Source organism: Capsicum annuum, chromosome 1, assembly GCF_002878395.1.
Source record: "Capsicum annuum cultivar UCD-10X-F1 chromosome 1, UCD10Xv1.1, whole genome shotgun sequence".
NCBI lineage: Eukaryota > Viridiplantae > Streptophyta > Magnoliopsida > Solanales > Solanaceae > Capsicum > Capsicum annuum.
In genome coordinates, this window is record NC_061111.1 from 158,941,173 (window position 1) to 158,958,542 (window position 17,370).

Below are 17,370 nucleotides of genomic sequence, written 5' to 3' on the forward strand. Positions count from 1 at the left end.
AGATCTTTGATCTCTTTGTGAATATCCCGTGAATTTGTGGGATACTAGAGATGTCTTGATCTTTATGAATATCCCATGAATTTATTGGGACTTTGAAGATCTTTGATCTCTTTGTGAATGTCTTGATCTTTATGAATATCCCATGAGTTTATTGGGATTTTGAAGATCTTTGATCTCTTTGTGAATATCTCATGAATTTGTGGGATACTGGAGATGTCGATCTTTTTACGAATACCCATCAACTTATGGGATATTCAAGATGCCTATTTCAGGAAACATGTTACCCTTTAAATAGGCGAGATTTAGGATAAAGTAGCATTCTAGAACTCTAACAGAATTTGAATTCTTATTGAAGAGTCCACAAATTTTAAATATCTACAACAATAACAATTGTTGCTCAAACTCTATATGATAGTTGACTAATTTTTATGCCAACTTATTTGCAACAACAAAAATTATTATTGGAAAAAATTTAATTTGCTGCAATAATAATTTTTTGTTGCTAAATATCTTTATGAGCAACAACTATATGATGTTTTACCAACAAAATATAACTTATTGCAATAATATTTTTTGTTGCATTAAGTTGGCTTTTAGTAACAATTGTTTTGTTTGTGACGAAAACTTTTCGCATTGGCTGTTATTGCAATAATATGCAACAACTTTTTATTGTGGCCAAAAGTACTTTTTGCAACTACATTCAATATATGGCAACGAAAATTTTGTTGGCAAATACCTTCTTTCTTGTATATCTAGGGATGTGTTATCTTATTTTATTGTTTATTTTTATATTTCTTGTTTGTTATATTGTTATCTTCCCTGAGTCGAGGGTTTATCGAAAACAACCTTTCTACTTTATTTGAGGTAGTGGTATGGACTGGGTACACTGTACCCTTTCGAGATTTCACTTTTTGGGAATACATTAGGCATGTTGTTGTTGTGTCGTGTCAAGTCAACGGGTGCCACATAAAATAGGACCAAGGGAGTAGTACTCTCCTTCCGTGCATTTTTATTTATCACATTTCATATAATTTGACTCTCATATCAAATAGTTGTTTCAATTTGCTTATCCAATTTATAAAATAAAGAGAATTTCATTACATTTTTTTCTTTCTACCCTTAGGATTAAATAACTAAATGAAATAGTACTCCCTTCATTCATTTTTACTTGTCACATTTTGACTTGACACGACCCATTGAGAAAACAACTATTAATATGACTATGGTTACCATAGTGTTCCTATTAATCGATGGTTACTATTGTGTCTTGAAATTAGTTTGGAGAATAAATAACTAATGTAAAGGTAAAATAGAAAAAAAAATATCTTGCTTTGATATGTCAAAAATGACAAGTAAAAGCAGAGATTCAATTAGAAAATAAGTGAAAAGTAATCCCGAACAAAGGGAATAATAGTTACATTTAGACTTTCAATGCTTCAATTATAAGATTAATATAGTAAAATATATTTCTTAGTTAAAAAATTTATAAGAGATGTGTCAGATCAACATGAACCAAGTATAATATGAAATGGAATGAGTAATAATTAAATTGACTTTTTCAAATAATTACCCTACTCCAACACCAGGTTAAACCAACAGATTAAAAAGATTGAATTGAATTGAATTAAATAGAGGTAGATTCAAAATTTAAATTACGTATATTCAACTTCTTAAGTTTTTTCTCATTAAATTCTAAAGTTATAAATTTATGTCTATTATAATTGTAATTTAGCAAAATTTATACATACCTAATACGAACATGGGTAGCTTTAGACATATTAGGAAGGGCTTCCACATATGGATAATCCTTTGGAGGTCGGAGGAAGTCATGAAACAATAAATACACAAGGTCATGGATCAAGATGTCTTTTGGGCAAATCAAGAAGAGCCCTTCTGGGTTATTTCTAAAACAATCACTTTTGAGTTATTTTTGTAATAGACTATTTTTGTGTGGCAATAGCTACAAATAGTGGCCTTGTATATTTTCTTCCTTGGATTATGATGATGAGATTTTTATGAATTGAATATTTGAGAGCTTTCAACTTGTAGTTTCTCTAGGTGAAGCCTAGCATTAGTGTAATTCTTAGTTGATAATCATAGATTGAGTGTTTAGCGTGGATTCTTTAAATTGCTCGTATTAACTTCTTCTAACTTAATCAATCATCAAGTTGCCCTCTTTGTGGATTCAATTTGATTTTCTCGTCTTCGATTGAGTCAAAACTATAGTTGTTTGATTGGATTCAGTTGAGTGGTGAAGGTATATAGTCCTTTGTTGCTCATAAATCTGACTGAATTTCGTTAAATACATATACCCTTTTCTTTATTTTAATTTTTCATATTTTGATTCTAGTTTTTGACTAGGTTCGTTGTTATTTTTGTATCAAAGCATAAGTTTTAAGAGTTGTTCCATCAATTCTTAGGTCCTAGGTTCATAAATTTAAAAATCCGAGAAAAAGAGTAAGAAAATCATGCATATTCGTGTTTTGTTTGAGCTTCTAACACTAGATTCATGTTTATTTAGTGTTTAAGGGCCTAAATCTGAAATTCGACTTGATTTGGAGTTGTTTGAAAATTTCACCATTGCTGAGCTTGAAAAAGCTTGAAGAAGGTGAAGTGGGTTTGTTGATGAAGGCAAAATTGAAGGTTCAAATGTATTAGACTTTTTTTTCTAGTCAATTGAAATTCGGAGAAGGCAAATGGAGTTATATTTCATTAGGATCAATTTTGATCTTCATGGTGTTTTTCATGGTTTGAAGAAATTGCAAGTGAGTTTAATTTTCAGGAGCAACTGGTTTTAAATTAGAGCATAGAAATTATTGGAGTTTGTTTGTAGTATTGAAGGGGACTTGTGCTTAAAATTTCATATTAATCGAAGCTCGTTTGATTGAAGTTGAATTTGTGAATTTTCATGGTATTCTTTAAATATTGAAAATGAATTTAATTTCGGCTTAGGATTGAGGGTTAAAAATCATTGAAATTTGCTCCTTACGTCGAGGAAAAACTAATCCTAAATTTTGAGCCAATTTCAAGTTGATTTGTAGAGCTGTCAATATGGGTTTGGCCCGTGAGGCCGGCCCAACCCAACCCTTTAATTAAGTGGGGTTGGGCTAAGTTTTTTCAGCCCATTTAGAAATGAGGCTTATAAGCCAGTCTCACTTGGCCCGTCTGCCTCAGAGGCCTAACCCGTCAACCTCAAAGGCCAACCCATGAGCTGAGACATTAAAACTAATTATTAAATATTTTTAAGTTGGTCATTTATTTATTAGGAATTAGAATTTTGTCAATCTTTTCTAACTAGCTACTTATTTTTTTCTCCATTCTTTGGTTGATACTAATTTTTTGAAAGTTCTTAGTGTGTGTTTGAAATGGTTGTTAAGCTTCTTTTAGTTGTGAACTTCAAAAAGTTGCTTTTACTCGTGATGGTTTAGTAGTTGTTGTCTTTGCTTAATGCAATATTCTGTTCTTTAAATTTAGACTTTCTTCTGTTATAATTTTGCTTTTTTTATATAGATACTTTATGTATATCTATATTTATTATCTTAACCATATTAGAGTTTTTCTATGAAATTTGTAGCTAATAATTATTTTTTTGCCTATTACAGTAAATGCCATGAGTTAATTACAACTAAGGGGTCATTTGGTGTAAGGTATGAGGGATAAATAGTCCGAGATAAAATAAAGGAATATTTTATTCCATGTTTGGTGTGAGATATTAGTTAGTACCGGCATTATTTATCGCACTATTTACACCATAGTGATGAGATAAATTATCCGTATACATAATGGAATAACTTATTTCGAGATTAGTTATCCCAGGATAACTCTTTCCCAACCTAACAACCCTTAAAGGTATAAGTAAGATGCCTTTAACATGCTTATAACTAGTAGGAGACATATTAAAGTGAAATCATAAAGTTGGTGACAGTCTAGGACTTACAATATTTTCGTTTATCATATTTTGAGTAATTTTTATTTTTTCTGAAGGGTCAACCCGATCCAACCCGCAACCCATTTAGGACTGGGTTGGCCACTATTTTAAAGGTCATTTAGTTAAAAGGGATAGCCCGTCTTAGCCCATTTAATTCTCTAGCCTACTAGGATTGGGTTGGGTTGGGCCAACCTATTTTGACAGCTCTATGGATTTGAGAGTGTTGAGATTATTATGTGTTTTTGATATTTTTGGTTGTCTTCAAATTGGTCTTGAAGAAAAAAGAAGAAAAGGCTGTATTTGATTCAAATCTTCTCAAGTCTGGTCAAAGTATTGTGGGTCCGCTAGTGAAAATTTTAAAAAAATCAAATTGATTTTCCACGTGAACTGCCATATCAGCAATTCAACGAGTCAATACCAATGCAACAACCACATGTCTACCGCGATAGAAACCAACACAACATCTAAGCAGTCAACGTCGTATGAAGGGACAAACGTTTGCTGGAACGTCCAAACTAGAAAACAACCCCCAGATTTTTTTCTAAGTGTCCAAACTTCCTACATTCTTTTCTACATTTTTTCTTCTATTTCTCTACTACATACAACTAATTAAATCTTTAATTACTTGTTAACTAGTTTCTAAACATCAAATCATCTCTTAGATTCATCAAATTAAGTAACAATAAGTAATTTCTCCTACTTTTATTACTTAGTTTTTTTAGTCCAAAATTTTTTGTACTTTTTTTCTTCTAGTTTTTTTTTGTCATAATTCATAGATAACTTTCTTGATTCACACCTTTTTAGCTTTATTTGAGCCTTCCTTCTTTCAAGATAGGTGACGGTGAATCTACTCCACCACAAAGATAGGTGACGGTGAATTAATTGAGCATAGTTAGTTCGCAAGCAATCTTTAGAAGAAGCCGTGCATGTGAGTTCATAGTTACATACGAGTAATGTGAGAATTTTATTACTAACCTCGTGTGTTGAGTTTTCTAGGTACGTATCTAAGCACTTTCTTTATAATCATGGAGGAAGAGTTCGGTGAACAATATGGGGACATATGCCAATGTCAAGGCAAGTGACCACTGAAAATAGAAGGGTGGTTGGAACGAACAGAAGGTTTGGAGGTATGGAATAAGGGGTGAGAAGGAGGGATAGTATGAGATAAAGGAGTTTCCCCACGACAAGTCGAAGTGAGAGAACATGAAGGACCTCGGGTCAAGAATCCAATCTACACTAGCCCGAATTAAAATGGAATCAAAGCAACCCTCAATCTACATTCTGAATGAATCCAGGCTACTTAGACAAGTCATACCATATCCAAATACACAACCATATCATCCACTTCAAAGGAGTCATTCTTTTGTGGAAAACCAAGTTAGAAGACAAACGCCTCCACAAAATGTATCACATGCCTCCTTGTATGTACCCAATGTTCCAACCCAACAACACTACCTACAAATACCTTATCAAAATATCTATTATCAAAACCCTCATTTATGATGAGAAATATGAATAGATTAACCCCGATAGATAATTATTAAATTTGAAATCAAACTCTTTATCTTGGGCGAACAAAAATTGAGGATATTAGAGATCCACTAAAGTATGAAAACCAGGATCTTTCAAAAAATGAATTCTAATCCGGTGATGGCAGAAATAGTATAAGTGTGATGGTGAACCCCTGATTAGAAACCATGCACCTTTTTCTTTGACTGACTACTTTGGTCTAATAGGATGAATCAACTATCTCTAAGCCTTTCTGAATGTTTAAAGAATTTCCCCATCCAATGCTTTTGTTGGTTTTCAAACAGAAACTCCAAGAGGACCTAAAGGCTTTTGTATGAACCAAGAGAAATAGGATAATGAATAAAGGTATAGGAATGACGAAGAAAAATATGAAGATCGAAGCAATCAATATGGTGATTAAGTTATTTCGAATCGAGATATGGGTGACAACATGGTGATTCTTCCAATGTTCCAAGATAAAAGTCAAGCTATTCAAGCTAACTACAATACAAAAAGGAAATACCAAGTCTATGGAGGTAATCATTATATACCTCAATTTTCTTCTCCTTCTATCATTTGATGCTGTAAATGTCAAGGGCGAAGAACATATTGCTAGAGAATGTCCTCAAATAAGGTCAAATGTGATCTTGTGTGATGGATTTTGTGCTAAGAATGTAATAAAATTTGAGGAGCCTAATTTTAGGCATGATGAAGCAACCTCGAATGTAGATGATGATCAATTAGAAGAGGTTTAAACTCTTCTTGTGATCTAAAGCAAAATATGAGGGATCTTTCTATAGAAAAATTTGATCAAAGTTTGAACCGATTCTATGCAAGGTTCAAGATGATGGATAGGGTATGCTACTTGGTCATTGATGAATGGTGATTTTACCACTCATTTGCACTCAACATTTGTGCACATTACCATGTTTTGAATGAATAAATGAGACATAATTGTGATTGAATGTACTAATATTCATATTTTACAGGCACATAGTTGATGAGATAGAAAGATGTGGGAGGAAAAAAAGTGCAGCTGAAGACCTGGTGCTAAACTAGCCTCAGTTACCGCGGTCGCGGTTTGAGGACCGCGATTGCGGTTAAGTCAAAAAGGTCAATTGACCGCAGTCGCGGCCATACCTATGAGATCGTAGCATGGCGGAGAATTGCAGCCCAAGGGAAGAATTGTAAATGCACGTGTCTGATCCCAAATTTGACAAAAAAGGACTCAAACCCTAAGCATCTCATTCATTGAACATATTCCATCTTCCCTAATTTTTTAGACATTGTTCTAGGGTTTGTAGCCTCCATACTTGGAGAAGAAAATATTGTATAAATTTTGGGTGAAGAATACATTGGAGTAGCCTCTAAGTGGAGGAATAACTCACTTCTATTGGAGATTTATGGGAGTCTAGAGTTTGAAGTAACATTCACTTAGTCTTCAATAAATCATTTCAATGGAGATTATGGGTATATCTTTGCTTGTTTATCTTATGTGTAGCTAGATCTCTCTCTTGGGGTTATGTGTGAATAGGGATTAAAGTGTGTGTGGTTTGTTGTTGTTGGATTCTATTTAGTAGTTCATGCTGATGAGTTTTACCATTGCTTGACCAAGTTGGTTGGGATTTGTGGGTGAAATCCCCAAATACCCATATAGGTTTGATGGGTGAAAGCTCCATACTCTAGAAAGCTCTAAGCCATCTTCGAAAGAAGAGTTTTGGGTGAACTTTAGGAATCCATATCATCCTTGAAAGAGGGATGTGGAGACCAAAGCAATGGTAGACAATTAAGTGTGTAGTTTGCTAAATTCTCATTGTCTTAGATATAAGAGTGATTGTGATGTAGACTATACCATGGGTATTATCCTAGACATAGGGATGCCTAAATTAAGGTTTTGTTACTAATTGTTGAACACACCCATTAGGTATTCGACAGAATCAATGGGTGAAAGTTTGATGTTTTATTGAAAGACTAGCATCCAAATCGATAACCGAACCTATCCATACTTGATCTACTAAAATGATGTTGACTATAAGCCTATACATGTTGCTCCCCTTAGTAATACATAATCCCAAGATCCGTGCCTAATTGATAAAACTCTAATTATTCGTAGCCCCAAATTTATACTAGAAAACCCCCCCAAAAAAATATTAGTGTTAATATGTATCTCCCCCACTTTTATCTTCTCATATTATTGATAAGAATTCAACTAGTATCCATTATTTTGAATTGACTCAATCGCCATTCGCATTGTTCTTCGTGGATTCGACCCTGACTCCAAAGTTGGGTAAATATATTGACGATGACCGGCTTGCACTTAAATTGATGTGTAAGTTGAGCATTATAAAAAATGGCGCCGTTGCCGGGGAATAATTTGCCATATCAAGTTAGTTTGAAATTTTAGCTTACTTGCTTGAATTCAAGCTTGTAAATATGTGTTTGCGATTTTCTTTTGTTTCTCGTGTTAGGTAGATTTTTATTTTCTTTTACTTTTCTCTGTGGAATCTTTCGACAAATATAATTTTGGTAGTTGGAAGTCCTATCTTGACGACCCACGTCCATATTGTAATGGACCTCACTTTAGGAGAGATTATAACTATGCTCCCCGGAGAGAGATGGTATCACCATCTTAATCCTATTAGAAGTATGGTTGTTCTTTGTGTGGTGCTCAAAATAGATATTAGAGTGATTGCCCAAATACCCCCTCCTGCTATTATAGTAACTGAGTTGCTAGTTCTTTATATGAGTTTGATAGGTACTATGATGAGGAGAAGGAAGAGCAACATATCGGGTCTATTAGTCTTGAACCAATACTTTAAATTATTTTAGATCAGGTAACTACCACGGGGGAGAATGTGCAAGAAATGTATCAATCTTATGAGGCATTTGAAAGGGAAACTGTCAGGATAGAGGAAATGGGCAAGGAAACAAACCTTGCAAATATCATTATCATGCCCATTTCCCAAGAAAAGGTAAATCAAGAAGAGAAACCAAGCTATGATGATGAGCTTGGTAGTGAAGAATCCTCGGTGATTTCCCAATCATCCGAATCAAATGATATGAAAAATGTTAAAATAAAAGGAACGGTACTAGAGTCAAAGAAGAATCAAGGCACATCTCTTATGAAGACTCTAGTTCATTTTGGGGTGAAAGTGCTACGGAGGAGGAAATTCCGGAGTTAGAGGTTAGACCTCATTCAAACCACTTTTCAACATTATGCTTAGTGGATGTGATGAGAATCCATCTACCTAGGCCAATGAGGGATTATGAAGAGAAGGAGTACAATCCCTACATCTTGGAATTTGACACTCCAAAAGAGCACATAGAAGCCCCACCATTAATGGCCAAGGCCTTTAACTTCTGATGTGCAACTAGTGGTCTATTAATGCCTTCACCTTTGCCCAAGGATCCAAAATGAAAGCTCGATGTCAAATTGAGTAAAAGGTTTAAGTATTCAAAATGGCGAGATCGAAGCTCCATCGTCATTTTCTCGCATCTTCCAAGTTTTATCCTAGAAGATTTGAATCTTCTGTCCCTCTGCCGCTCATTACATAGCAAACGAAAGTTAGGACAAAAATTCAAATCTTCTAAGTGGAAGCACAAAAGGACGAGGAAGAGACATCATGCCGTGACGTTAAACTAAGCGCTCGATGGGAGGCACTTCATCATTCCACGAAAAGTGGCCTGTATCCTTTTATTTTATGCATGATAGAGTAGATTTTATTTTTTGCATTTATTTATGCATAATCCATGAAATGGTGGCGCTAGGAGAAGTTTTGATTAAAATTGAAAAAGGGAGTTGTGAAATTGACATGATTGGGACTAAGCTGAGAAGTGTAGGAGACCTGATTTTTGGTCTCAGTTACCGTGACCGCGGCCTGTGCCTCTGCGATCACAAACTCCGCATGCCCGCGATCGCGAAACTATGACCATGATCACAATTAAATCTGTTTAAGTGACCATCCGAATGTCATTCTCTCACACACACCTCTTTTAAAATTCTCTCAAAATTTTCTCCAAATTTTGGCTTTGTGTTGCATATCCAAGTGTCTTCTCAATCCTTTGCATTCTCAAACTTGGTAAGTTGTCCGAACTTTCTTGATTTTGATATAATCATATGCATAGAACGAGTAGTTTAGGTAAAGTCCTGAAATTATGTTTTTGTTACTAAATGCATTTTTATTTGTCATTATCAAGTGGTTAACTATTGTAGTTGGTGTACACACTAATGGGAAGTCTTGTAAGCTTTAAATGGTTGAAACGATCGTATACACCATGTGTTCGATTTAATGACCCAATGAGTTCAATTTAAATTCTTTCAACTTTGGGTTTATAATCACACATTCTAGGATTAAATTCTTTGCTTATAATGTTGATATGTCTACTTGAAACAAAGAATTAGGGTTAAAATTATGTTTTGAGTATTGTGCAAAATATGTTGACTAAGGTATCAGGTACTTCGATCGCAGTCCTGATGACCGCGATCGCGGTACTGTGGTCGTGGTCATTACTCCGTGATTGCCATACCTGAGGGTCGTGTCTGCAGGAACCCAAAATATTGCACACCCATTGCTGCCCTGAAAACCTTCTATAACACTGCCACATGAGCTTATCTGTTTGATATAGCATATTTTTTGGATGATAATACTAATGTTGGTCTAAGTTGCATTGCTCACAGGTCCTAAGCCTCAAAGATGGAGGATTTTGACGACACCAGATTCTTGGTCACATAATGCCAACACCTCTACTATACGGATTTGCATAGGACTAAGTTACTTCCTGAAAGGGGTATCAACTTAGACAACGTAGAGGAGAAGCTCCCAGGATTCCATGCTAGACTCGTGGAAATCGGGTGAAGGTGCTTTGACTTGGGCCCCTGTATGCAAAGAGCAATGAGTACGTGAGTTCTATGCTAACCTGAGTGTAACTTCTTTCACAAACCCGGTGATGACTATTAGGGGAAAGCAAGTGAACTTTGCGACAGAGTGGATCACCGAGGTGTATGGACTCCCAAATGCTAACATGGAGAAGTTCCATGCAAAATCATGTGAGTCAGGGACTTAGATGACAAATATTTTATGTCGTGGCAAAGAGATTCCCTGGGCCACCACCAAGAGAGACATTCTGATGAATGACTTCATAGTTGAGGCCAGGATTTAGCTGAATATTATCTGTAGTCAAGTATCGCCATGCACTCATATGACCATTATCACAGACATAAACTGGCATCTCCCTGAATGTGGGCGATATTGTGCACTCAGAGTGGAGGTACTTCAGAAATCATGGAGATACACATCTTCTCCTCCCTTCCCTTATCACAGAGCTATACAGGAAGGTATAGGTAGAGAAATATACTACAGATACCTGGGTACTCCCAGGCCCCCACATCTTCTCACTCAAGTTCAGGAATAAGGGTGCCCCAGGTCATAGCAAAAAAAAAGAAGGTTGACTCAGGTAAGTCGACCCAGGAAGGCATAAATTCTTGTAGACCTTTATCAGCCAGCCCCTTCGACAATATCTCAGGTCAGATGCGGGAGGTTAGGGATCTACTATCCAGGTTGCCTCAGGGGCCAAGAGAGCCATCCACCGCTCGTCACTCGTACGTGACTCGATTGGACTATGAAATTTACCAGAAGGAGAAAAAGAAGCAGAAAGCCATTATTGCCAAGTTAGAGAGAGCCTACTCAGCCTTAGCCAGAGCACACAGGGACCTCAGGGACTGCCATGAGAAGATGAAGAAGAGGAATAAGAACAGGGACATCTTTTTCAGCAAAATATAGAAGGGGGTAAAAGGTCTGTGGAAGGTCTTGAAACCCCATAATAGATTGCCTTCTCCCCGGGTAGAGAGTGATGACGAAGCCCCTACTGATTGGTCAGCCAAAGATGCTGGTGGTGATGGTACAGAGTCATCAGGAGAGGATGGCTCTTGATGCAGATTCAGGGAGACCCTTCTTACTCTTGTTTTTCTGCACATGCAGTGAGGATATTGCATTTCTTTTAATTGGTGGTGCCCCTGGATTTGTATTATTTTGGTGATGTGTTGCTGGATATTTCTTTTGATGTTGTTTTGGGATGACATTCTGGATATTATTCTGTTTTGGGGGGATGCTACATTTTTGGGCACTCTGATGGTGCCCACATTTTATGGATTATCATGTGATTTTATTTTTAGTTTTTCTTTTTACTTTCATCTTATTTTGATTCTGGTGATACATGAATAGCTTTGCCCTACGATAGATTGAGTAACGACATTCTTAAGGGTAAAGCATCGTGTTTGGGTTTTGAGACATAGATGCTGGGGAAATCTGAGTAATCATAGCATAAATGTATTGAATGCAAGGGAAGTCTGAGTACCTGTAGCATTGTTAATTGTAAATTTAGGATCACATTGTACACCATTGGCGAAGTCTGAGTAGCCATAAGGCTTCGGTTGTTGCTATGTTTAGCAATTCATGTAGGGTTCTAATACAAAATAAACAACCCCCTCCGTCCAATATTTTTCAGAAACCAAGGGCATGGACGTAAGTAACTTTGTAACAAGACTTCTTCTCTTTTTGCGACTCCACAAATTTTTGACTTATGAATAGTAATAGATACTTCAATTTTTTCTCTAATGGGAGGGGAAATTGAGTCTCCTTGACAAATTTTTCATGCCATGTGTGGTGAGCTTTTTGCATTCATCCCTTGTATACTTGTGTTATCTAAAACTTGCCCTGTTAGTCTCTCAAGGATTGTTTTGATTGTATGTGGTTAGTGAAATGATCTTAGGCCATCCTTGTGATTTTAGAAGCCACTTTATCCTAAAAAGCCTACCCAAGCATAAACGTAATCCCTAGTTACCCACTTAGAGCCTTTGGACTTTTCTTTGGCAAACATATTACAAGCTGTGAACCATTCTTTTTACCCCTCTTTTGAACCATACCCTCCTTGAATTTGAAAATTCAACTTGAGGCTAAAATCCTAAGTTGGGGGTGGTGAAGATCGATGGAAGTAAGTTTGGGGCCATAACATCATAAGTGATATGCCTAAGTGCCTAAGCATTGAAAATAAATGAATAAAAAAAGATAGGATCCAACAAAGGAATGAATTGCAAAAAAGTTACAAGAAGAATAATTGAAAAAAATTGGGCAAATAAAAGAAGCGAAAAGTAGGCATAAGAAAGGAGAGAAAGCGAAGAGGAGTGGCCCCTAGTAAAAAAAATGGATTTAATAGTGTGATGTAGATGTTCAAGGAAGGATGTAGCCATGTTGTCCCAAATGATATCCTACCCTAACCCAAACCTACGTTACAAGCTTAAAAAGTCCTTTGAGATCTCCAACCATTTACTTTCTTTGTAGTGGAGATTAAAAATAGGGGCAAGCCTATGGTATGACACTTGTTAACATAGAGAGTTCCTTTGTAAGGGAGAAAGTTTTTGCACTTAAATTCCTTGTTACATATGTGGTAGCTTGGTGTGTGAAATTTTCTTTCTTGTGAGGAGACATATGAACAAGTTGAAGTAGGTGATTTTGTCACCTTCCGAGCAATGAGGCAAATAGAGTATAGCTTAGTTGTGGTCAAAAGGGAGTCACTTCTAGAGTATTGGTTTTTGTTGCTTAGTTGTTCTTTAAAGTCCTATGTATCCTTGGGGTGTTGCATCTTATGATGAGGGGTGTAGTAGAAAATAGCTTAGCCCATATGCAATGAGCTACTTATGGTAGTGACTAAGTTTGAAGTCATTGTGATATTTGAGGCATAAAGTTTGGCATAGATAATTGTTGTCTCATGATATGAGGTAGTGTTTCTTGAGAACAAGCAAGGGTTTATGTTGGGGGTGTTAATGAGTGGTGATTTTACCACTCATTCACACTCAACATTCATGCATATTACCATGTTTTAAATGAATAACATTTTGCAGGTACATAGTTGTTGAGATAGAAAGATGTAGATTGGAGATTAAAATGATCAAAAGGAGGAAAGAAAGTTCAGCTGAAGACCTGGTACAGAAATAGCCTCAGTTACGGCGATCGCAGTCTGAGGATCATGATCGCGGTTAAGTCAAAAGGTCAATTGACCATGGTCGCATGATTTAATTGCGTTAGCGGCCAGACCTGTGCGGTCGCGGCATGGCGGAGAATTGCAGCCCAAGGGCAGAATTGTAAATTCACGTGACTGATCCCAAATTTGACAAAAGAGGACTCAAACCCTAAGCATCATATTCATTGAACATACTTCATCTTCCCCAATTTTTGAGATATTGTTCTAGAGTTTGTAGCTTCCATACTTGGAGAAGAAAATATTGTATAAAATTTTGGGAGAAGAATACATTGGAGTAGCCTCTACGTAGAGAAATAACTCACTTCTATTGGAGATTGGTGGGAGTCCAAAGTTTGAAGTAACATTCACTTAGTCTTCAATAAATCATTTCAATGGATATTATGGGTATATCTTTCCTTATTTATCTTATGTGTAGCTAGATCTCCCTCTTGGGGTTATGTGTGAATAAGGATTAAAGTATCTGTGGTTTGTTATTGTTAGCTTCTATTTAGTAGTTCATGTTGATGGGTTTTACCATTGCTTGACCAAGTTGGTTAGGATTGGTGGGTGAAATCCCCAAATACCTATATAGTTTTGATGTGTGAAAGCTCCAAACTCTAGAAAGCTCTAAGCCATCTTCGAAAGAAGGGTTTTGAGTGAACTTTAGGAATCCATATCGTACTTGAAAGAGGGATATGGAGACCAAAGCAATGGTAGACAATTAAGTGTGTAGTTTGCTAAATTCTCACTATCTTAGATATAAGAGTGATTATGAAACAGACTATACCATGGGTATTATCCTAGACATAGGGATGCCTAAATTGAGGTTTGGTTACTAATTGTTGAACACACTCATTAGGTATTCGAAAGAATCAATGGGCGAAAGTTTGATGTTTTGTTGAAAGACTAGCATCTAAATCGATAACTGAACCTACCCACACTTGATCTACTAAAATGATGTTGAATATTATCATCCACATATTGCTCCCCTTAGTAATACATAATCCCATGATCCGTGTCTAATTGATAAAACTCTAACTATTCGTAGCCCCAAATTTATACTAGAAAAATCCAAAAAGAAACATTAGTATTAATACGTATCTCCCCCATTTTTATATTTTTGTACTATTGGTTTGAATTTAACAAGTATCTATTATTTTAAATTGACTCGATCGCCATTCACATTGTTCTTCGTGAATTCAACCCTGACTCCAAAGTTGGGTAAATATATTGACGATGACTGCCTTATACTTAAATTGACGTGTAAGTTGAACGTTATCAGTCATTGATGGTAGGATTAGTACTAATGTGGTGAGTTGCACTAGGGTTGATAGAAGGAAACTTCCTAAACCATACAAACTTCATGACTCACTGAGAATGATGAATAGAGATAACCAAGTAAGTGGCCCTGAATTTTAACATTGGCAAATATCGAGATGAGGTATTTATGATGTCTTATTCATGCAATCTTGTCATATGCTGTTTGACAGACCTTGACAAGTCGGTAGGGATATTCGATATCAAGTGAGTCCAATAAATACTCTATTTGTATTTGAAGAATGAAAATACACTCTTGTGCTCTTAACACCCTATCAAGTGAGTGAGGTATACAAGATAATGAGGGAGCTTCGGAAAGTACTCAATAGAGAAGAACTTGAAAGGGAGAATAAAGAATTGGCTTCAGAAAAGTAGTTGTATGAGATTGATGATCCCAAAAGTGACTTGAAAGTGATGCATAAAGAACACTTAATTGTGAAACTTGCCAATACAAATCCATTGTTTCCTACTAACCATTGTTGTAGCATTTTGCCTAGTACCATCCCTTCTCTTTTGTAGGTTTACAGACAATTACCTCCAAGGAAGAATACAAATAAAGTCCTCACAAATGAAAAGTTGAAGACCTAATGATGGAGCTACCTTCCAAGGCAACTCCTAAGAAAAGACAATGTCTATAGGTCTAAGATAATGTCATCGGAGGAAGAGCTTCGAAAATTCAAGTATGGTAAGCAAGAATGCAAGCTTAAAGTCTGTCTTTGAGATGTGTACCCTTTCCCTTCTATTCCAAGCAATTCTTGGAGTCATAATGATATTTTCCCTATGGTAGGTAAGTTCTTGAAATCGTATGACCTCATACCTTACCATGAGAGTGATGATATAGTTCAAATGTATTTTGGTTGGTTTTGGCTATGTTTAAGTTGCGTGAGCTTCATATTTTGGATGCAAACTACACTTGTTATTTGGGAAAGAATTCATGATGCATCTGTGATATCCAATTAGATAAGTTGAGGTGTTAAGATAGATTTCTAGGAGCACGCTAAGATTAGTGAGCATAGAAAGTGTATCCTATAGTTTCTTCAATCTCTCAAGAAGCATGGATCCACTTGTTGATCTACTCTTCGTGGGAGTTTGTTTGAGGAAGAACAATGAAGTGTACTTAAAATGATTAATCTTGTCCTCTTGTGTTTCAAATTGTGAATACCATCTTATTAATATTCTAGCCTTAAAGTGTGGATTTGCTATTGAGAACCCTAGGTATGAGTTGAATGCACTTCACTTCTTTCTTTCTTACTTGTTTGCATATGTGATTCTTTGATCAAATATGGTCTTATGCTTGTGAACCCCAAGATAAATGTGTTATTACCTATTTTGGGATTTTCATATATATATATATGTGTGTGTGTGTGTTTGCATCCTTATTTGATAAACTTATGCCTTAAGTTGTGTGGACTATAACTAGGGGATACTAAGCGTTTTATCTATTTGTGAGGGTGTCCATGGGTATTGAAAGCTCCTTGTCACCTTCACAAGGTTGGGCAAGTCAAATTTTCAAATTGGACCCTCGAAAGTATGCTCGATACTTTTGGAAGCACGCTTAGCACCTTTCTCTACTACCTTTTTGCTTACAATAATGCCCATGTTGGTATGAGATTTGTTTACTATAGAGGTAAAGATATATGGGTCTTGCACTTCTTAGACCCGGACAAGCCTTTATGGGTGATTGCACATCTTTTGGTGAGCTCTTATTATGAGGTGATGAAATAATTGTGTCTTATGCCTCCTAAAGCATATGTGTATCATCTCTCAAGATTCTTGATGTTATCAAGACCTTTATGGTTTCCTTATCTCATTATGTTGCTTATAACCAATTCCTTTGCACCTTATATGATGAATGAATCTTCTTCAACACAAAGGATAGTTGGTTGTATCTTAAATGTGTGCCTTGACAAGTTTCTATGGTTGATAACCATTATGCTAACCCTTATGCTGTGAGGATATATTTGTTGTTTGTTTTTCTCATGTTTTTGCAAGGCACGAATTCGAGAAAGAATCCTTTTGAAAAAGAGGTGGATGATACAATCATAGGTATCTTGGGGCACATTAAGAAGGGCTTCCACATATGAATGATAGCTTGAAGCCCGAAGAAAGCCATAGAGTAATAAATACCCTAGGTCATGTGCGATCAAGATGCCTTTTGGGCAATTAAGAAGGATCCTTGTGGGTTATTTCTAAAATAGTCACTTTTGAGATTTTTTTATTTATTTTTTTTGTGATAGGTTATTTTATAAAGGCAATAACTATAAATAGTGGCCTTAGTTATTTTCTTCCTTAGATTATGATGATGAGATTTTAATGAATTCAATATTTGAGAGCTTTCAAACTTATAGGTTCTCTAGGTGGAGCCTAGCATTGTGTAATTCGTAGTTATAATCATAGATTGAGTGTTTAGCGTGGGTTCTTTAAATTGCTCGTGTTAACTTCTTCTTGCTTAATCAATCGCCGAGTTACTTTTTATGGATTCAATTTGATTTTCTCGTCTTTGATTCAGTCGGAGTTATAGTTATTTGGTTGGATTCAGTTGAGAGGTGAAAGTATAGAGTCCTTTGTTGCTCATAAATCCGATCGAATTTCGATAAATC